The sequence below is a fragment of the Columba livia genome, chromosome 13, assembly GCF_036013475.1.
Source record: "Columba livia isolate bColLiv1 breed racing homer chromosome 13, bColLiv1.pat.W.v2, whole genome shotgun sequence".
NCBI classification, from domain to species: domain Eukaryota; kingdom Metazoa; phylum Chordata; class Aves; order Columbiformes; family Columbidae; genus Columba; species Columba livia.
Window position 1 is genome coordinate 2,895,162 of NC_088614.1, and position 24,313 is coordinate 2,919,474.

General features: G+C 38.3%; 1 long non-coding RNA gene across 1 annotated transcript in view; it reads right to left on the minus strand.

Moving 5' to 3' along the window:
- Positions 1 to 24,313, minus strand: part of LOC110360434 (uncharacterized) — a 522,839-nt gene that overhangs the window by 454,522 nt on the left and 44,004 nt on the right. Inside the window, exon 2 of the long non-coding RNA XR_010465887.1 lies at positions 15,736 to 15,843. This is a non-coding gene — a long non-coding RNA (uncharacterized LOC110360434). The remainder of the gene's footprint in view (positions 1 to 15,735; positions 15,844 to 24,313) is intronic.

The window sequence follows — 24,313 nt, forward strand, 5'->3', positions numbered from 1 at the left end:
GTGAAATCTGTGTTTTTCTCTTCTCTCACAGGAACAACCTTCCACTCTCTGTGACCTCTTTACTCTTCAATCTTCTATACTTCAAAATACTTCCTATTTTTAAATTGTATTTTTCTGGAGACTGCCTCACTATTATTCCTGCTGTATCAGTTCCAGTGAGGTTCACACTCTGGGATTACCCTATATTATCCTATACAGCCCACTAAGATTTCAGCCATTCCAACAAAGCATGGGTGGAATAGGTGCATCTGCACAGAAAGCAGCCCAGGTCCTGTCCCAATCCACTTTACGCTCTTCCCTTGGCAGATAAACCATCAGTATAACAAAAACCTCTTAACACTGGAACAAACCCATCCCCTCCAAAAATGGCATTAAGTCCTATCCTTTCCCATCTCACCATCTTTTCCCTTGCTTGTCTTAGCCAAAGAAAATAAAAAGAGAATACATCATCCATTTAAAATCATTATCCGATGATAAACAGGCAGCCCTTAACCATTTCCAAGCATTTCACTGCAAGGTCCGTGGATTACAGATCGCCTGCTATGGACAGTTGGATCATCTTTTCATGCAAGTTCCTAAAACTCAGCTGAAAGATGAACTTCTTATTTTACAGAGTAGGAAAGAGTATGGAAATGGTCTCAAAGAAGTGAAAACCTGAATTTCATTGGGAATGTGTAAATTGAGGTGCTGGAAGATTAGAAGCCATTTGTGAAGGTCTTATTTTAGATAGGACTTTACTGTGGAAAGAGAAGACAAGTTGGAGGTTGGCTGATGGGATAAGAAGGTGCTTCCAAGCATCCCCAGAGCCATTTCTTGGTTTTGAATTTTTTCTCCTAGGAAAAAAAGACAATAGCTGAACAGAACCTTAAAATACTTCAGGGTGGATTTGTGTTGTGGGGTTTTGTTTTGTTCTGCTTTAGTTTTAGCGTTTTTTTGGTGTGTGATTTTATTTGTTTGGGTTTGGGTTTTTTTTGTTGGGTTTTCTGTGTGTGTGGTTTTTTATTTATTTTTTTTTTCTTTTGTTTTGGTGTGTGGTTTGTTTGGTTTTCTTTCCTCACTGCTCTCCCACCACTGAGTATAACTAGAGCAGTGAAATGTTCATCTGAAGTCCTAAACCACACAGACTGAAACAGCTTACTGTGAACCTTCCATGCTGTCAGCTTGGCCACAGTCTCTACAGAGCAGAGTCAACATGAAGCCTGACATTCATGGGGACCTCTGGAGACAACAGCAGCAATCTCATGCTGAAAAACCATGAGACCTTACAGTCAAGCTTCTGTAATATCTCCATTCCAATATTTTTTACCAAATTGTTCCCATTTTCTTCTTCCATTGATCTTCCCTCTGACAAAAAGCATAACAACCCAGTTGAGATGAAAGGCAGTTGTTGTCCTAGGTGAGCTTTAGCTGCTCTCAGTTGTGCTGTGATGACAATGTGGGTGTTTCATGATGCCACCTACAGCTTGTGTGACAGATGTGACTGTATTTTGTCTTGATACACTTGAGAGGCACCTGAGAAATGTTGTGCGTTTCCTGCTCATAAAACATGACTGCCAAGCCTCTCCAGCTCCCTGGAACCAAATCAGAACAAGAGACAGAGACTGTTCTACTGGGGAGGAAAAGAGTATGAACAGGAAGAAATAAAGAATAATATGTAGTGACTCTCATGAAATGCAGAATTATTTTTTCCAAGAGCAGTTACCACTTCCTACTGAGAAAGATTCTGCTATCCTCTTTTATATTATTTCATTTAACTAGCAAGTGATCTTTATTGAAAATCAGTGGGATTACTCAAGAAGAAAAGAGGAATTTTGAAAAACCATTGCAGAACCCAGCCCATCATTGCTAAATCATTTGATTTAGCAACACCTATAGGCAGTATTTTTCATCCCCTTGTTTCATCCACTAGGTATATTTTCATAAAAATAAGCATACTTTATCATTGTTGATACTTTTAAATAACATAATCCCATAATTCTCTATTTGCAACACTGATATTTAATTAGTTAAGTGTGATTAAATGTTATGCTTTGCATATAATGAAGAAAAAAACACACACAACAGTGTAATACTGCAATAAATTTGCCAGTACTGAAACCTTAACCTGCATATTTGGGAATTCTAAACAACATCCAGCAGTCTTAAAGCAGTAACATAATAATGAAACATACTCATTTGGGGTATCATTCTATCCAAATCTACAATAAGAATTCTAGAAAATGTAATCCTGCTAGGTCACTCAAGTTTACACTGAAAAATACTACTTGACAATCCTCTGATCACTAATGAAACATTATTGACATGCATTGGGTGCGATTCTCATTCTGATACAGCTCAAATGATACTGTCTTTAATAGGTTTTGATTTACAAATACGATCAAGATGCATATCCATATTTTAAAATGCAGTTGTTAGAAATATTAAGTATTAATAGAGTGGAAAAATGAATTGTATTAGGCTGAACAAAAGCTATCGAGGAATTCACAAGCACACGCAAGAGGAGATTCATGCTTAAATCAGCTGAAAAAATTATCTTGCCCTTTCTACCTCATCAGATAAAAAAAGGGTCTGGAATACAAGATATAATTTCAAAACAGAACAAACGATTCTGCTGGTAGTATTCCATTGATCACAATAGAATTAGGTAGGCTGAGAATTTGCTCTGTGTTGCAGAAGAACCCTGTTTAACTGACTGGGAAGTGTGAGGGCTCAGCTCTTCACGAGAACTTCAAGTGTGGAAGTTGAGTTACTGCCTGGGCAGGGACCGCCTTCTGGGTTTAGTTTCTCTCAGGCAATTTCATTTAGTGCTTATGTAAGATTGTACCCAGTTATGGCTGTAGAGCCAACAGACATCAACTGAAATGCAAAGGTAAACTGTGTTTTCCTCCACCTTGCAATTATTAATATTTACCAGCACATCTAATCCAGTCATTAACTTAGTAAGAATGTAAGAGACAGACCCTCAGACGAAAAGCTAAATTAGTTCCTTGACTTCAGTGGAGCTGGGCTCGTTTAGAGTAACACCAACTCTCTCCTAGACTGAGATTTTTCAGAAAGAAAACAAAGCAAACAAAATATGCTTTCCAGGTCACAACTCTAAAATATATCCTGTAAATTAAATTTTTTATTCTCTCTCAGGAACTGGAACCTTGAGAATACAAAAATGTCAGCTTTTAACAAATATTAACCTTTTAATTCCAGTCTCTCTTTCTAGAGGGTGGCTGCTGAGGTGATATGAAATACTGATGGACTATCCATCACGCAACTTCTGCCTATGGGTCATTGCACAGCCTTAAACAACCACACAAGCCAAAAGATAAATCTTTTGATGAAATACTTGCAATTCTTTAGAGACATTTTGAGCTAATGCTGGTGTTTACCCCAGAGTGGTTTCTCTGCCGTCAGCAGAAGCAAAGTGTGTTTATAATGCAGCTTGCATCAAGACCAAAACACAGTTCTACAGCCTGAATCTGAGCAAAGCACCCAGAGACTATTTTGTCTGCTTTACTCACATAGCAGAACACAAGATGAGAAGTCGGAGCTCACCACCGAGTGCCCACATACAGAGTAGAAGGCTCTTTTTGAGACACTGAAATTTGAAGCGATGCATTTATCTCCAGACTTAGAAGCATTTCTATTCCTGTGCTACCAAAGAGGACAGCCCGAATCAGCAGCCTGCGGGCTTGCAACTGCACACACAGGTCTGGAGAGAGACGTGGTGGTACAGGGCACTGAGGAAGAAATCCAGTGCACAGAAAGGTTTGCTATGTGCCCAGCTTTTCGAGAAAACATCAGATTTGTTTGTTATGTGATATTTTATCTGCCCAATTCCAGCCTCAGGAGTGCCAATGAAAGGTGAGAAGAATTTGGTGGTGTTATGTTCTGCATTTTAAGAATAAATACAAAAGGAGTGATAAAAAGAGATTGACTTTGGCCACTGTCCTAACTGATGCATGTTGGGGATTCTGTGACAATACAGCGTGGGGATCCTCACTCCGTTTGTCTTTCATCTATTTGCAATGGCTATGTTCCAAACTTCTGTGGGACCCTACTGTCAGTCCAAAGAAACGTTACATTTTGTTCAGGTCTTGGAATGTGGTGTTCTGTTCTTGTGTTTCAGAAATCGAGGAAATAAAACTAAGAGCAGCATACAAATAAAATGGAAATAATCTACTACTCACTCAAATTTAAAGCAAATGTAGTTTGGAAGACCTACCAATACCTCCTGTCAGGAATGTATCTCTTACAACACTCTCACCATGAGAATTCTTTATAGCTTCAGTTCACTTATTTGAAAGCTTGCACATTACTCACAAGAAAAGGTACTTGACAGTTAAATATATTACATACAATGTCTTTGTATTATGAATCCAAGTCCCTTTTTTTTCCCCACTCTCCTCTTCCCCCCCACCTTTATCAAACACCACTATTGACTGGGGAGCAAAAGCCCCCAAGATACTAAATCTTCAGACCATGAAGGGAAATGGAATGGTTTTCTAATGGAGTATATCTGAGTGCCTCTGGCTTTTAGAACCTGTCTTTAAAGTCTGCTTACTGAGGCATAGATGACCACTCAAACACAGACAGATTTGTCACTTCGGTTTTCAGGACACCCATCCTGTAAAGATCACAAAGTAATTGCGAGGACTTGAGTGGCTAGACCTTCTCTTGCTATTCATGAGGTTCTTGAATTGGATTTAATTTCATGCCAGATTTGACTCTATCAATGGAAGACCAGCTCAAATGATTTCTTAAGAAATGCCCAAATAACACCAGCCATTATTACAAATCTTTTTATGCTCCATAATGCAGAGCAAGAAGAGATGTTTTAACTGGAAAAATCAAAGTATAGCTACCATCGTCCCAAGGGCTACTGTAAATATTTTAGAGCGTAGAGTTACTAAGGACATACCTTTAATTATATTTCAGCCAAATTATAATCCAGGTCTTTAAAACCATAGATCTATACAAAAGGACACTAAGACCTCTAGAATACTATGTTATTAAGGTTTCTTTTCTTTGTCTCAGCCTTTCTGTTTGAGATGTAATACTTATGATGATGTGACTGCCTACCTCCTCACAGCTCTTGCACACTTGTTTTCATGCTATTGTGAGTAGCGGATTGATTGTGACCTCAGGACAAAAGTTTTAGTATGTAAATGGCTGACCTGGAATGAGCTACTTTGCAGATGCGCTGGGAATAAAGAGCCCATACCATCTCAGGAACTGGGATGATGGAACTTAGCTCAAGAATTCATGTAGGTACTGTGTTTAATAACAGTTACACATAATGAAGAATTTTCACTACTAAGTTTCAGAGTACTTGTGCACTGAAAGCATTTCAGCTTCATTTTACAGGTGGTCAAAATGAAACAGTTTGACAAAGACCCCACAGAAATGCAACAGCAGAGTTATGAATAAAGAACAACCTGTCCAGTTATCTGACAAAAGAAAGTGAGTATAGCCAGCTGTACTTGCAGCCCCCCACAGAGCCAGTGATGGGAACTGGAATCTTCGGCACACCTGCTCACCGCCGTCCTCCTGTAACTCCCTTCGCCAGCTGTGGCAGTTCCCAATTCAAACGTAAATTGACATTACCAAAACGTTATGAAATAAGTGGATTTCATTTTCCAGTTCCTTTTCTTACCCAAGCCTCAGAGACCTGGTCAAACCATTTGGAAGAAAGTAAAATAAAAAAACAACCAACCAAACAAAAACCCACAACAAATAAAACCAGACAAACAAATCAACGCCAAACAAGAAACCACACACAACAACCACTACCACCTCCTACACGGACTGCTAAATGTTAGTCTTTCCTTATTAACATCCATAGTTGGATTGTCTTTTGGCTTGATAAGGTTTCTTCCAATACATTCTTATTTTTAGATCTGCTGCCATAAAAATGATGCCAATTGGTTCCAAGGTCCAGAGTCATGCTGATTTACACCACCTATTCCACAGTAGGAATGTTAATAGTCATATTATTTTGGTTCCTTTCCTGAGACTGGTTAAAACTCAGAAGAACAAGCCTGAGGTGGTGGATGCCCCATCCCTGGAGACATCCCAGGCCAGGCTGGACGGGGCTCCGAGCAACCTGAGCTGGTGAAGATGTCCCTGGTCATGGCAGGAGTGGCACTGGATGAGCTTTGAATGTCCCTTCCAAAGCATGCTATGATTCTATGTTTAATGCTACTTGAAGATTTCACCTTTTGCACCCAATAAAATGCTGAATCAAACAGCAGCTGCTGCGTCTGACCATGTTGGGATGCACTCCTAAATTCCCTTGCCACACATGAGAGATGAGCGATTCCAAACCCACTCAAACTGCAGATTTGAAAGCTGCTCTTGAATTCAAATACTTTCTAAGAAGAGCAGAAAGACATGAGAAAATATAAACTCAAATAAACAGAAAGTAAAATGCATTTGAAAACAAGAAGAATGGAAAGCAGATAGAATATGTGAAAAATAGATCAACAAGAGGATCTAATTTCTTCTCCCTCATGCCAATCCAGCTTTTACACAAACATGGTGCTTACACGTCTTTCCTTAACAAGAACATCAGAGAAAAAAATGAACTGACTGTACAAGTAATACAAAACAAAGTAATAACTACGTAAAGAAAAAGGGTTCATGAATCTCACCTGGTTTCAAGACTTGAAAATAGCTGAAAAGGTTCAATAAGACTGAAATAACAATAAATTGCAATATTGTAGGGGAAAAATTTCATTCAATAGAAAAGACAGAACAATTCATGTTTAGATTTATATTTAAATTAACCAGCATTGTAATACAAGGTTACATTTACTCACACAGTCCTTATTTCAGCCTTTGCAAGTCTATAATAAAAAAATATTTAGGTTTCGTCAGTGATAAAGCAGACACAGTTACGAGTCTGTTTTAAACACTTTTTATACAGACTTCAGACTTTAAGCCTCCAGAAAAATAAAACCCCATTGGATATCTTCATAAAATCTACCTGGTTGTTTTCCACAAGGATTCTTATAAGCCATTATGAGCTTCTATGAAACTGAGATGGTTTTGGTTGTTTGGTTGTTTGTTTTAATTAAATAACAGAACAGAATGTTCTCAGTAGCTCTTCTGGTAAGTGACAATGTCTGCTTCAGGCTTACTGGAAAATTAGGCAGAAAACTGAAGGCCAAACTATATGCAAACAAAAAGGTGCCTTTTCTCTCTGAAAATAATGTGGATTATCAGAATAGAAAGTTAAAATATGTTCCCTACATTGTTTCTATGAAGAGCTGAAGCTACTGCCAAAGACATAGTAAATGCAATTCAAGACAGCTGCATCAAATAATCCATTATTGGCCTGGGCACACTAGTACACAAAAGCAGAGAAATTACTATTATATAACCACCCAGAAATGGAAAAATTACTATTTTGGTCAGAAACAAGTAAAATTCTAATTTATTTAGAGAATATTGGCTGAGATTTTTCAACAGAGTGAAAAGAAGCTAGATGCACACATTCCCCTGAATTTTAATAGCGTTTAGGTTCCTTTGAGAAGCCAAGACAACACTTTCAATTAAACTATTTTGCATAATAATTTCATGGCTTGATTCTGATACGCACTGAGACAATTCCCACTGCATTCAGTGGAAGTTTAGGGTAACCAGCATCTCTCAGCACCTGACTGAGGAAACTCAAACCATAAAACTTCTCAGTTACCTACTTTATGGATTTAAAAAACAACAACAACAACAACCCACCACACCACACAAAACCACAATATGACAACCACCTACCACAACAACCTACCACAAACAAACAAAGGGCAATTGAACTGATTATGAAACAAGGCTAAAGGAAAAACAAAAACATATATATATATATATATACACACAGATGGAAATACTTCCCCAGGTGATTTTTTTTTTTAGAATCAGCTACCAAGAATGAACCTTCCCCACGTGCTCCTCAAAAGCAATAGCTTTCTGATTAAGACACCCACACGGAGACAGAAGTAAGAGACAGTCCTTGTTACACTACAAATGGTCTCTCTATAAAAACTCTACTTCCCATCACAAACCATTAAATAAATATTTTGTGACATCTACAATTGTACATTGTGATGTTATCAAATAATACGCAAGTCAAAAATTAACATATTGTTATTAACTGCTCACCTAATACGTGGAACAACTTACTATGTCATGTATTGATGGTGGGAAATGTGAAATTGGATGCCTACAATGAAAGAATTGAACATATTTTTGATTCTTCTAACCCTGTATCTTTTCAAAGCTGAGTAGATAATGATCTGCCACTCAGCTGGAAAATTTGTGGGCTGGAAACTCTCTTGGAGGGCTTATGAGTTGGTTGGGCCTCTAGCAATGAGGAGACGCTTGATTTTATGCTTCGCGCACATTCATTTCAGTGCTAAGTATATGTTAGAGTTTTAAGCACACGTTTGAAATGTTCTCCGCATCTCAGCCAGCGATCTCTATATATTGCTTTCAGGTATGATAGCAGTCGGGTAATAACTCTGCCTATCGTATAGTAGGATTCTATGTCCAAACCATGCAAAACTAGCATGTTTGTTTACCATCCAGTAAAGTAAATATGGTGCATAGTTATTGTATTTTCACGTGGGCTAGCATTCTGTAGCAAGTAAGTGTCAATTCCCTTTAAATCCTAGAAGTAAGAGACAATTAAGGGACATAAAACTACCACCTGCCACTCAGTCTAGTTGTTAACTCAACCATGATGACATTATGGTTGTGATACAATAATCCTGCAAACACAGTATTGCTGCTCGGCTGCCTAACATGAGCAGCACCTGAATTTAAACAGTTTTTAAAGCACCTGAGTACAGATACGGGCAGTATGTTTTAAAGAGCTTTCTTAATTATTTACTGTATCTAAAGCAGCCCAAGCACTCAGATGAAACTCTCTGTAATTCCCTCCCATCCAGCTGGACACTGGGTGATCCCAAACTCAGGGCACATCACTGGAAGCTCTTGGTCCTTTGCAGGTTCACTTGCAGCCATTTTTGCAGCCCTAGAATAATTTCGTTCAAAGCACATCTCAGAGAAGGTTTAAATAGCTACAGCAGAAAGACTTTGCAATCCTCTGGATTTCTAAATTCAGTGAAATTGTAACTGTTCTCCTTAGTCATTAGTCATTTCCATTTAGCATGACTCCTCTTATATAGAAAAGCTGGATTTCCAGAGGGAATACCAATATAATGGCCAAGCCAGATACCAGAACACGACAGTTGAAACAAAAATCAATACTGAGCCATACAGGTCCAAAAGTACACTGAAAATAAAATTGTTTTCCGCTGTAAATGTAATTTTAAAATCTAACATATTCAATACATTTGATATTGATTATTTTAGCAGTATTTCTGAAGGCTAATAGATACAGTGTGTACTAAATTCAATGTACTGGAGTACAAAAACTGCTTTTGTTGTCCTAGCAACAACCAGGAAAAAAATGATCTCACAAATCAAATTCAATGGAAATGCAGTGCTTTACTGAAACAGACAAATACATGATTTTAAAATACGGCAACTAAAAAATATAACTTTATGAACTTGAATCTGGTCTTTCCAAACTGAGATCATCCTAAGGTGTAGATAGGGCAGGAACAGCGAACCCACATTTTAATGAAGAGTAAGTAACATAAAACTAAGTCGCCAGACTGGAATATTTTATATATGTATCTGCTTGGTTTTCTTTGGCTACCATTGACGATGGAGTAGAGAATTCCCATCTCCTCCTGTGACCAGGGAATTTCTATAAAGAGGTATGGGAGTAAAACTAAGGAGGTACTTTTATTGACACTGCAGTCTCAGGAAAGCAGGACGAGGGGCAGAGGGGACTGGGTCTGTGTGCTACTTAATAGGACAGGGACCATCAAGTGTGTCTTGTTTCTTGGAGACCATCTCACTTTCTCTGAAGTACAGAAAGGGAACCAGAGGATGTTACTCTAAACCCCCACCTTCATTGTTTTGTGATGCTGTACACTCTGAACACCCCACTGACCTCCATCACTTAGCACCTCACTGCAGAATCAGATCTGTCACCTTGATCCAGCTCCTACCACAACCAAGGAAAGGAATGTGTTTCCATTTACATTAATAGGTCTTATAACATGTTTATTTTATGAGCATCTTCAACAGAAATCCTCTAAGGAACAGAGAAAGTGGACAGCTAAATGTATTTCACGATCCATATGGAACTGGAATGAACCAGGAAACAAAACTAAACCATGAACGCTCTTGAAGAAAATGGGAGGAACAGGCTTCCCAGATCTATGGTAAACTGTACTTCCACGTAGTCTCATAAACATTTATGTATCTGAGATGATCAGATCAAGTGTCTATAAACTGAAAGTAATGACACAGAATTAACAATCCTCAAAAAGATTCACTGTTCATTGGTCAGCCAAACCAGCAAAAAGTTTGAAGGAAATAATACTTGAATATTCAGTATGCTCAGAGTGAAATCAGATATGAGAAAACAATGAGTATTTGGGGGATTTCTTTCAAAGCGGATAACCATTTATCATTTCATCAACGTAACATCTGGATGTACAATTGTAAGAGAGAAGTAATCACAAATAGGATGAAAATATATTTTAAATGAAGTTCTCTTAACTACTTCCATATGATTGTAAAAAAACCCACTACACAAACAAGACTTTTTGTAGATTTTTAGAGTTAAAACACCATTTAGAAAACTATAAAAACTAGCAGAATCTGAAATAGATTAATTCTCTGTAGAGTCTCATGTAATTGTATTATAAGGTAACCAGGTATTTAGTTAAAGAAAGTATACTGCATACACATCTTTATACATCATGGCAAGAGAATATTGACAACCTGGGGGCATTATGTGATCAAGAAATTGAAAAAAAAAACCAAAAACCAAAGTCTTTCTAGATTATTGGAACAGCTAATTAACACCAATAGCACATGTTCTACCTCCTGGAGAAGGTACAAGTCAGTTATAGTTATCATTTAGACAGGGCTCTGAATAACCTGATCTGGGTGAAGATGTCCCTGTTCATGGTAGGGGCTGGACTGTATGGGCTTGGAAGGTCCCTTCAACCCAAACTATTCTATGAAGATTATTGCTATATGCATCATCGTCATCATATATGGTATGTCCACTTATAGTAGCGGCCTCAATGATGCAAGTTTGCTTTATTCTATTGTCTCTTATCAACAGCAGATTCCTTAATTACACATCTAAATAATGTGAATTAGCAATAATTTTGTTTAGATTAAACTTTGAAAGTAGAAGTATAATAAGTGAACTGCCACATAAATCTAGAAGAGAACTGGTTTAAGAAATCTGTTATCATAGAGGGAAAAGTGTTTTTTCTTAGAAAGCTTCTGAAGTTTGGTTTTGGTTTGGATGTTTTCTTTAGTTTTGTTTGGTTGGTTTTATGTGTTTTGTCTGTGGTGGGTTTTTTGGTTTTCTTTTTAGCTTTTGCTTGTTTTTGGTTTGGTTTGGGTTTCTTGGTTGGTTGGTTTGGTTGGGGGATTTTTGTGTGTGTGTGGTAAACATTGAACTAAAACTGAATGCCCATGTGCAAATTTACCAGCTACACTGGAACCTCAATGAGACTGAAATGACAGAAAAGTACAGAATATAAACTTGTCAGGACACATTTGAAATTGCAAGACAGACGCAGCTAGTGAGAGAGTAACATATCAATGCTGTACTTATTCCAGTGTCATTAGAATGACCCATCATCTACAAATTCTCAGAGATACTAAGATACTCAGCATTAACTATTTTAGTGCTAAAGCACAAGACTTAGGGAGATGGAATGGAGGATGATGCAAAAAAAAAATTGTTTTGTTCATGGACAGCAATAGTAATTTAGTGTAACCTATATCCTTGCAGACAAACGTGTAATGCAGAATACTTTCAACAACCAAAACATGATTCTCTGTCTCAACCTAATGTCAAAATCATGTCACCTCTGGGAAAACTCAGCTGAACAAAGCTTTAGGTCATTTTTTAGCTCCAGATTCAGCTTCATGTTAACACGGCAGGTAAAGACAGACAAAGGCCAATGAAATGTTGAAATGTAATTATAAAATAAATAAAGTATTCTTTCACTGAAAAATATGTATTTTCAGTTGGATTATGGCTATAGTCTATGGAGGTCACTTTGGAAACATAACTAGAATACGATAGATTTTGCAAATGGCTTGTTCCCATAGGAAAGCTGCATGAAAGTTAAGTGTACAATACAAAAACATTCTGTAAAGAAATAGAACCAACTCTTTATTTGTGAGCATGCCTATTCAATACAAAAGGGTCTCATTCTCACTCAGCTAGTAATGGGCTAGAAGTGATTTAAGCTTAAAAATAAGTATCCACAAGGGAGATATACTGTAATAATACAGCTAATTAGCAATGCCAATATTATTATAAAAGTACAATGGAAAAATAAAATTAACCCCCCCACACACTGAACAAGCCTGCAGTACCACTGGACATGAGAAATGTACCTGACTGGGGTGTATTTGCAGCCAACTCTGTGAGGAGTAAACCACAGTCGCCTTTTGAAGTAATTGAGTAATTTCTGACACCAAGGCCTTACTGGCTTGTACTTACAATATTTCTGTCGAATTCCTCACTCTCACACATTGTATTTGTTTTCCACCAGTGGCAATTAGGTATTAGACATGAAGAGAGGAGACTGAAGCACACTACTCTCCATTTAAGCACACTTACTCAGAAGGGAATGTGAAGGGAAAAACATGAGAGGTTTAAAAGAAACAAAAACCAGATGGCAATTAGAAAAGCATTTAAAGTAGGAAAATTGCTGCAAGGATGAAGTGAAAAAAAGCTTATGTACAAAGGCCCCTTCTCCACCCAGAAAGCAAGTCTTGCTGACTCCAGAGAAAGAGAAACAAATGCACCTCCACTGAGCCCAGAGTCACGGAAAGCAAACACTTGTCTTGGCATCTCTGCCATATCACTTCATGTACCAGCTGCTTCTGCACAGACAGACAGCAGTAGTAGCCCTCACTCTTCTAAAAATGAAAGACATGATTTTGCATTAACTTAAAGGGAGCAACATGAATCTCACTTTCATGGTTCCATTCTGCAGGGTAACTGCCTGCCCCAAATTCCTGGGATCCTGATCTAGTTCTCAAAGTCAATGGAAAGACTCTCACCGACTTCCACTGTCTACACATTAAGTCTCTGAATCAACAGACACGTTCCCTGCCCAGTATTAGGAGACACTGAAATGGTTGATGGGTTAGCACAGGCAAGTCAGTATTTGTTGAAAATCTATATGTATTTTTATAGCAGCTTTTATGACAGGCATCTAAGACACTGAATAGTAAAATCAGACACTTAAAATAATTATGGAGCTCATTTAAACTAATTAGAATACCCGAGTGAGTAGAAAGGTCATGAGTCTCTCTTTGAACATACCAAAGGAGACTCTAATGCAGAAAGGCAGAAAATCTAGGAAGTTTGAGGTAACTTTCTGCTTTGAGCATTTATATCACAAAGGCATAAATCATTCAGGAGCTCACACACTTGTAGTTGTCAACATGCAGAAGCACAGGATTTCATAACCTCTGAAGTGAGAAGGGCAGTAAAGGGGGGAGATGCATGCTTCACTCATGTTAGTGTAAATTGGATTGCCTCCTTGGTTCAGTTTAGGTGCAGTATTACATCAGCTGAACAAACATTTCATGGCGTACTTCACTAGGGAACTCAGCCCAACTTAATGCAATCAACTTCATCCTCTCTACAAGTCAGAGAACACCCAACTGTCCACTGACAGGTGTCACTTTCAAGCCTCAGTGATCTCTTCAAGATTTTATTGGTTAGGAAGGACAAATATCAGGAAAGACCTAGAATATTGACACTGAACCCATGTCAAACCTGGGGAAAAAGAGAACCAGCTGCTCTGGGTTTGGTCTGTCACGTTCTCTACCACTGGCAGTTGCCTTGCTCAGCAAAACCAGGATACTAATACAGCAGAACACAAATAGATTCACAGAAGTGAAACAATCACCCTCTCTGGAAAGCCTGAATCTGCTCCAAGCACATGCAGTACGAAGCCAGCACAAAAACCAGATAGTTGGGGAAGGAAAGCAGCAGAATTTGAAAAGTGTATAAGGACAAAGGCAAAAGGTTTAGCACATCAAAAGAACCTACACTCGGTCCTTGTATTGCACACAATGAAGAAGTTCCTATGATGCAATTACTTACAGAGCTCCATAACTCCCCAAATACCTTTTATTCATTTTAGGTCTTGAGCAATCTGGGACAGCTTGGCAGTATCAGCAAGATGGAGAACTGACTTTATGTTTTTCATAGTTCTTACACAGTAAACCAAATTTCTGATGCAGCTGTGATTTCAAAGAGAATTGTTCCTCACTTTAGCCATGAAGTCCACTGTAGATGAAGGAGAGCTCTTGCTAAACCATTATTTATTGCCAAGAAGAAAGTCTTAATTGAGCTGGAAATGAGCCATGTTCAAACATCAAGGTTTATGTGTTGCATAAAGTAACAGAAAACACAGTATTTGAGCCTTGAACTATGCAATACATGATTTGCTTAGTTGTATTTTTATTTTTTCATAAAAACCCTCCACAGCTGCCTGGAAAGCAGAGAGCGAACTGCTGATCCCACTAGTAGAGCACTCAATACGACCACAAATATAAACATATAAGTGGTATTTAAACAAACCAGTTTACAGCACATTTCACATTGATCTACCCACCAGGTCATGCTTTCTTTGGTTAGGTATCTGCCTTTTTGAGATAGTTTAAGTCCTTATGCCATCCTTACTTCTGCAACTGGTTCCAAGGACACAGTCATCAGTTTTCATTGAAAACTTAACCAAGAATCCCTAGAATGCCATCTCTGTCTAAATAAAATCAAGCAATATGCATACTATGAAGAAGGCTGAACAATGATTTCTTCTTAGGAGTGTGTGTGCACATATGCTGTGTGTTGGAGAGACAGACGGAGTACAGAAACCCATCACAACAAGCAGAAAGCTACCATGCAACATACTGTTGATCAAGGAGATTTAAACACAAAAGCAAGAATAAATGTTACAGTGCAAAATATAAGAGGCAAATACAAGTTAGGACAGACATACAGAGAGTATGTCATATAGAGAGTTCTTTCCAAATAATCAGCTCATTTCCACTAACACAGTTTCATTCCAGCATCACAATGAAAGGAAATAGACCGAGTTCCCTAGATCAGCTCCACAGGAACCAAATAGACTATATAAATGTGCATAAAAGATGAGAAAATGGCATACTGAACAATGAAAATCTGGTAGCACTCAGTGCTTAGCTAACTGTTTGCAGAGTTTAATATTTACTATAATGAAGAAATAAATGATTAAGTCAACTAGCCATGTTCAAATAGTTTAGAGACATCCACTAGAGTACACCTGTCCAAAATGCAACATATTGCTGAATTGTTGACAAACTAATCACCAGAATTCAAGAACAGATGTAAATCCTGCTTTTGCCCGTGTTAGAATGCAGTATTATCAAGGAAGAAGAAAACTAGGAGTTTCAGGAAAATGTATAAAATAGATCGAGTTAAGAAAAAAGCTCCATAAAGTTTTATAGTAGTTGGTCAACATATAATTGCTTCTGATCTGACAGTTTTTAGACAGATATAATTCCATTGTCTTCTGCAACATAGCTTTGCTTTAATCAAACCAGACGAGTAGGAACCAACCATTTTTTTCCTACCTTCACCTCTTCTCCACAGCATAACTGACTTGCTTTCATTAGAGACGTTCCTGATTTTACACCAGCTGACACACGACAGGAGGATGGTCAGGTCCAGTTGAAAGAATTCTGGAATAGATTGATTCAAAAATGCTTTAATTCACTGTTCATCCCGTATCATCTACTACTATCAGCTGTGATCTCATCAGCACTTGACACCACTAATGTATCATGAAGGACAAAATGATGCATGTATTCATAGGTATTGCAGACTGTATTTTCTGTCTGCTTAAATGGCAGGCTAATTTTAGGAAATCACCAGAATTGTGGCAGATAGAGTTATTCCCTCAGAGGATTTTTAAGTGCTTAAGTGAAATCAGGGTCATTGTGGGGACCAGCAGCAAGTGGTACAAACCCATATTCTGGTCCTCCTTCATGCTACTGTCAGTGCTGCAGCAAAAAGCTAAAAGCTTCAGAAACAAACATCATTTACTATATCTAGTGCAAACAAATGATTCAGACCCTTCTTTGTAGCTGTAGTATGACCAAACTGAATCAGAAAGACAAAGAAAATTAAGACATTTGGGACACAGAATGTAGTTCACTCTGTCTGCAGAAGAAGCTAAAGAAATATAAATTTAAAACAAGCTTCCCACTGTCATTTAACTAGTATGACTACTGGTTTCTGTAACACTGTATTATTCTATGATACTTTGGGTGTTCCAGTGCTTCACAAGGGAGGGCAAATATCCTTATTTTATATTATAGACAGTACAATCTTCTTTTTTTATCATTAGGAAATTGCAATATTAATTTCATTCTTCCTACCCAGGCAAAGTGCAAGGGAGAAATACCAGCTCCACCCACCGACACTCTTGTTTTATAGTGTGAGAATGGGAGAGGCCAGTAATTTACTATTAATAAAAATTATCTGCAAATCACATCTCCAAGGAGAAGACTCACACATCTTCAGAAGACTCACTGAAAACTGCTTCTGGAGCATATTCTAGCTCCAAGCACTTCCTCCCCAACCCGACAACGGGAACAATGAAAGAATTCCATGAACCTCAATGAGAGGCGTGGACCACAATAAAGTAATAAGATGTGCAACAGCATGGCCCTTCTCCTTTAGCAACATACTCATTGTGCATCCTCTTCACATTTACCTCTCTCATTTCATGTCAATGAGGAAAAAAAAGGGGCAAAGGAGGGAAAGAGATTTTAAAGGCTGTAGAGAACATGGGTGATTATTGCCTTCATTAAGCAAAACAGTAAAATACCATTGAAATCTGGAGAAAGTAAAAAAATGTCAAATTTTGCTCTTTTACTTTCTATGCAAGAAAATCTTTTCTACATAGCATTGTCCTTTCTTTGTAGGAACATGTTAAAAATTCAACCAGCTGCCAGTATACCCAGCCTCCACTGAACAACCACTGTAAAAATCCATAGAACAGATATATTCTTTTCATTCCTCTTTATTAACTTGGCCCCCATGAGGGAAAGAGTAAAACCTCCTCTATAGTTGTCTTGACTTCCTCCTGCTTTCCCTCTCTTTAGGAACGCAGACCCGCTGTTGAGCTTGTTGCAACTCCATCAAGGTGCAGCTCCACATAAGACATCTGCACTCCCTGGAGTAAAAGGTGTTTATCCAGAACTGAATTTTCTGCAAGGGGAGCTGTACTTCTCTGCTGCTGCCCAATTGTTTTTAGCAGCTCCTGCTTGTCATTCGGGCAGCTGTGATCAATACAGGTTTTCTAGGTTAAGAGAAGAAAACTCTGGTAGTGCTAAATGAGCCGAGGATACATACATTGTTTATATATTGCTCAAAACCAATCTTTGTCTTGAAGCTACAATTTTCAGATATACAGCAGTCCTCATGATCTAAATTAGTCTAAATTAGAACCACACTCTGTTTCAATTAGCCATAAAGAGATAAGTGGATACATAAGAGTATTCCCCTTACTTTTACTTTGTATTTATTATTATCCAAACAATAATAATCTTTTTATTACACTTCTATATTTGGGTTCTTTGTCTTGTTGTATTGGAGAAAAAGAATTGTCTTTTTCATTTTTAGCTTTTGTATTATGACAAGGACTAACAATTTTGGAAGTAAAATTCAACCTTAACAAATCATGTTCATCAGAAATTTAGGATCCCTTTCTTAAAGCAGCAGAAATAGTGTTGAGCAAAATACTTCCATGACTGAGCATTTCATGTTCTAGGAACTACTGATATTACATGCAACTCATTATTCTCAGTATTTGGTACGACAGTGGATGAAGAAACAAATTTTGATCAGTGTCAATCAATCAATCAATCATACATTTTTTCCAATAGAATGACATGCCAAATTCCTAACGTTCTAATGAAAGATGCTAATAAATGAGGACCTGTCAACTCAATTGCATACTGTAGCCTTTATACAAAGCAACTGCCTTGTAGCCCCCCTGTAGATAAAGGGCAAAAACTCCAGAGGTGAAATCGGCATTAAAGTGTGAAATTAAACCCATGAAAGGAAGATCCAGAATGCAGGAAGCACACAGCAAGAAAAAAATATTAACCTATAGCAAGACTTAAAGCCCTTCCGAAACCGCACAACAGTGGAAAAATATTTGAATCAGCAGAAATAATACTGAACACGGACTACTCCTTGACAAAAAGAATGGGCTGAGTTGAGACTAGAGTCCCCCACAGTAATACTTAATTTCAAAAGAAAAAATGGAGATTGATCTATTTTTTAAAGGGTTTCAATTTTAATTTGTGAAAATTGAATAAGAAATATCAATGTAATATCTACTTTGGGGCCATGTTTGATTTTGGACTGTTCAGCTGGCCTACGCATCCCCCAGTGATTGTTCTGATCTGATCACAGTCTGCGTTTATTTTCCAAGAACAAGGCAGAACACTCTGCTGCAGGACCCTTGAAATGGTGCAGGAAGCCAGAAATTACTTAATGCTTGTCCAAAAGCCTGGGTTTGGTGCACGATTTGTAAACATAGGACTGGGAGAGAGGATGATCCATCTCTGTCCCACCAAATTCCACAGCTAAACAACATCTCAATAGATTCACTTCAAAAATTCCTAAAGGCCCAGGTGAAGGCACCATGGGCACTCAGCAACAAATTACAGACTTAATGAAATGTTTGTTCAAGTAGCACCTGGATGCAAGTATAGCAGTTTATCCCAGTCTAGAATATCTCTAGTCTACCTTAATAGTTGTACTAATATTTTGTTGCCATTTTTTGTAGTTCTGCAGTTGTCCCCGCTGTGGACAGGTGACTGACAGCACAATGTGCTGTAGAAGTCAGAGCTATGGGACATCTCCTTGTTTAGGAGAGGGGAACTTCAAACACAGTCAGAAAGGGCTGGTACCATTCTGGTGTTTCTCACAGTGATTTCTTTCTCTTACAATTTCTGCTGTTCAAAGCATTGCCAGTGGAAAAATTATATCCATAGTCACACAGTCCCAGGGCACCCTCTTTTCAGCCACGTATGCCAAGTGTCCTCCAACTCCTGGTGTATATGAGGATGCCAAACTACACAGTAGCACAATCCAGAATTTTTGATGACAGGAACTGGCCAGGTGTGAGGAAATAGCACACTGCCTTTTTCTAGCCAGCAGAGGTTGAGTTGAAACTACGACTCACCCCATTATGATGCATTGCCAAGGACCCAAGGGCACTGTTTAATTCCTCCTATAGCTCAGAAAAGTTAACTATTACAGCAATTTAAAAATTACTTTGACGCCTGATTATTCCTATTTTACAGAGAGGAAACTTCATTTCTGAAGGGTTTCCTCAGGACTGTATGCAGAGATTTTCAATAAGATACTAGCAGCACAATTCTATTTTACAATCTGGTTCACCATGTGGTAGATATGGAGTTATACACTGCACACAAAAAAAAATTATCTAGTAGTTAGGCTGCTTATATCTTCCTCAAAATCCAAAACACATTTATTCTATTAGATCTAGAAAAAAATAACTACCTCAGAAAGATGAAAATCACATAAGGCAAAGATATATCCAATACAGACCAGTGATGCACAGGAAATAAATCACTGTCCATCTGTGTTGGGTTTGGCTGGGATGGAGTTAATTTTCTCCACAGCAGCCAGTGTGGGGCTGTGTTTGGGCTTGTGCTGGAAGCAGTGTTGGTACCACAAGGATGTTTAGTTCTTGCTGAGCAAGGCTCACACAGAGTCAAGGCCTTTGTTGCTGCTCACACCACCCACCAGCCAGTGAGTGCACAAGAGGTTGGGACGCAACACGGCTGGGACAGCTGACCCCAGCTCACCAAAGGGATATTCCACACCAAATGCCATAATTCTCAGAATATAAGACTAGAGGAAGAAGAAAGGGCAAGGATGTTCAGATTGATGGTATTTTGTCTCCCCAGGTAGCAGTTACATGTGAGGTAGCCCAACTTTCCTGGAGGCGGCTGAACACCTGCCTGCAGTAGGAAGTAGTGAGTGAATCCCTGCTTGTGTGCACAGCTTTTGCTTTACTTATTAAACTGTTTTTATCTCAACCCACGAGTTTCCCCACTCTTATTCTTTGAATTCTCTCCCCTATCCCACTGGAGGGGAGTGAGGGAGTGGCTGCGTGGTGCTTAGTTGCTGGCTGAGGTTAAACCATAACATCATCTGTTATCTTATCTTATACATGGATCATAAACTCTAGTGACTTCTTTTTTTTTTTCTTTTTCATTTACACAGGGAGTACTAATTAAGACTAACAATATTTTTAATGTAGATTACTGGTATTCTACACTCAAAGCTTTTACATATCTTTTTCTTATCATCATGTGATTCTGCTTTCAAACAGATATATTCTTTGTTAAAGGAATTAACTTGCTGGCAATTCATTTTTATACTACATTGGTTAACACTAGATTGTAATGGAATACATTAGGGGTGGCTGCAATACTTTATTTCAGTAGTTCATTATAAGCAGTGAGGTTACAATAAGCCTCCAGTACGTCAACATCTAGAAACAAGTTAAAGTACAGTTTGTCAGAGGTCATCTTTGTATCATGAGCCTGAAAGTCACGATCAGAGATATTGCAAAGAAAATATGAAGTGATAAATGTGATTTTATTTTACCTACAACTTCCTTACTTCAACTTTTGCATTATTCAGTAGAAAGTTTAATTCAACTTGATATATTTAAAATAAGCCAAGTCAGTGGATAGATTGAGTAGATTAGCAGCTGTGACACTACTTTTACTTTCAACTTTCACTTCCTAAAAAATTAAGATGAAAACTGACGTATTCTTTCCACAGAATGAAGCAGAGTATTATAGAATGCATTTGCCAAAAGAATAAATCATGATTGAGAAAAAGAAATTTGTTAATACAATGGTTTGAGGCAGTTGACAGAAATTTTTGTCAACAAGAATAGATTAAGGGATTCAAAAAATGAAATTTGCAGATGAAATGGCTTTGATGTTTCTGATGAAAACTATTTTGTTGACAGAATGGATCAGAGGGAAAAATATGCATTTTCTCAGCACAAGGGTTTTAGCTCTTTGACAAAATGTATTTCATCTGCAGATGTTTTGGCCGAGTTGTCAATTATTCTCTATGTCTGCCATTAATCAGTCACTTTGCTGTCGACTGAAAGATTTCTTTAGTAACAGCTCTGTGGAAGCAACTGGGGGTATTGCAAATAGCACCACAGTTAATCACCTTGAATCATTAGTTTTGATGCTATATCTGGTCCAATACTCATAAAGTACCAACTGAGTTAAAGATACAAGTTGGTTTGGGATTAGGGGTTTTTTCCTCTCCTTATTTTTCATTTACGGATAATGCTTATTACAATATCCACTCTTTGTTCCGTGGATTGAAATTTTATGAGAGCTGCCTTTCATTTGATACTTCAGCTTTATAGACATTTACAATAAGCAAAAGGGCTAGCTTGTGTGCCTGGCATATCTTAAGCAAGCGCTAATGTGTAAATCATACTAACTAAAGTCAAGACACTTTCTCCACCCTGTGAATGAAGTGCAACACCCTCATGTGGAGTATCTGCCTTATGTGGCTTTGCAGGTCTACAATCACCAAGCAGGAGGTGTGCAATATTTTCCTGGACTGAACAGCTTCTCCCTTGCACACAGAGGAAGAGTAGCCCAGTTACAAGCTTAGCCTGACCAAGTAGAAGAAGTGCCTAGAAGAAGGAAGGAAAACTAATTGCTATTTCTCTTTTTATTTTAGTGATTAAGTAGCTACATGACAATCTTCTTAAAGTTGACTCATACATATGGGTTTGGTTCTTATACTAGTTTGTAAGATGCTCACAGCAGATGGTGACGCCGCATTTGGAGGTGCATTCTGCAGCCAGGTCCCAGCCAGGCTTACCTCTGGTCACCAGCAAACACCCACAGAGATTTACACCCTGTAAGACAGTGGCATGGATATTTCCAAGGTCACTCAGGACACAGAGTTTTGTCATGTAAGTCCTACACCGGCATGAGTACTTCAGCAATAGGGAATGCAGATTATTTTCTTCCTCAAGAGCTGGCTTTCTTTAGAAATAAGAAGGTGGCTGGTGACAATAGCAAAATGCCAGCTATTCACCTGACCACAAAGTTACTGTTGGGAGGAACAGTAGAAAGATGAAAATAAATACAGAAGAAACAGTCACACCACTGTCAAAAAGTAGGGCATGACTCCAGCTGGATGCCGCATAAGCCAAAATTTCTGAGAGCAAAGTTTAAAGAGTGAGATCACAGAATAAGGGAAAGCACAATCTGGGGGAAAACAATGAACCAGATCACAACAGATGAGGTGGAATCTGCAAAATCATTAGCAGGACAAGGAGGTAGAGTATCCTTATCCCAACAAACTGTTCCAAATACACTTGCATCAAACTTGACCTTGCAAGACCTCCATCATCCACTTGACTTAGGGACTTTTTTGTATGAATGCGTAACAAGTAGTTTTGGTAGGGGAAAAAAAAAATCAAACAACCCCCCCCTCAAAAACCCACACAGAAAAGATCAGCTACAAACTACTTCCAATAGATTGTGCTTTTGCGTTTCCCATTGCTTGAAGAATAATCTAGGATTTTTTTCTAGGATACCGTATCTTATCTCACAGCTTTGTGCAAGGACGAATCATGGCTTACTTCAGAGAAACTACACCGATAAGACAAGCCTTTCAAGATCTTGCTGAAACCTGAATGAGGGGAAATGATGAGCCAGGTGAGAAGAAGAGATGGCAAAGCTTTCTAAGTTCCTGTTGGAAACAGGTAAAACTGGACAGCTTTTGTCAGATGCTGCATAGCATGACTACAACAAACTGAAAATGAAGCCTAAATAGTTATTATTAGTAATAACATGTCATGTCAGCTTAGCTAATACAGATTCCTGGAGCCCTCTTGATACTGGGTTTAGCCTTACTCTTTTTAACAGCCAATCCCTGTCTATTCCTAAGAAAAGGTTTATCAGAATCTGGGGAACACTATATATTTCACTCGAAATACTTTGCAGAGTTTATTATGTTCCACTTTCTAAATAAAACTGCCTGTTTTATTGTCACTGTCATTGCAGAGCTACATTGTGTTCCCACTGTCTGCAGGGTAAAGAACTACTGCTCTGTGCAGAGGATACACAGGCTACAGAAGCAAAATTGCCCAATACACAATAACTACATAAATCTAATTATCTGAGAGGATAGTCCTCTTTTGTAAGCTGAGTCCTTATAGTTAAACAGAGGTTAAATTGGTTTTTTTCCTCCCCTTTCCTCTTCATCCAGAGTGACTCTTTCCCCTTCATCCAGAGTGACTCTTTCCCCTTCATCCAGAGTGACTCTTTCCCTGGTCACTGAAATAGTGGGGGTTAATTCATATCAACAGAGCCAGTCAGTGCTGAATCCAGTACTCCTAAGTTACCTTTTTAGCACCAAGTAGTAAGAACATTTTTCTAACAGGCTCATTTCCCAATGCTATTACAAAATATTTCTTGATGTAGAATTTTCTAGATAAACACCAAAGCTGTTGATAGCAAAGTTATTGCACCTGCACATTTTAATTGGCTAGGGAGGCATATCTTCGTAATTGGTATTTGCTAGCTTTCAAACAGAGAACTTTTCAGTGCAACGAATTTGGGAATTAATTCACACTAAAAATGCAAACATTCCATGCAATGAAATGCAGACAGAAGTGATCAGCCAGTTAAGCTCGGCTCATGTGGGTGTAGAACAGTATATTTGTAACAGGGGTAAAATAGTCCTTATGGTTTCCATCTCTACCCCAGCAAACACATCAGCATGATTCGGGGAAAACACAAATGATTAGTCGGCCGTGCAAGTATAAAGTTCGCAAAATAAAACTGTTTTTCCCCATCCATAAATTTGCGGTTTGGGGAAGCAATTAGTGCATTCACAGAATAGCAGGAATATCCTGACTGCAGATTTTGAAGTGTGGTGTACAAAGCCTGATCAATCGTGATAAGAGCCCAAGTCAGAGCTGCAAGGGGGATGAGTCCAGACCTCTGCATTTAGTGAGGTTCCTGAAGAAGGCCAGAAGGGTTTTAAACTGAAAAATCACATTTTATTAGAGTGGAAGCACTCTTGGAAATCTAGCCAAGGGCT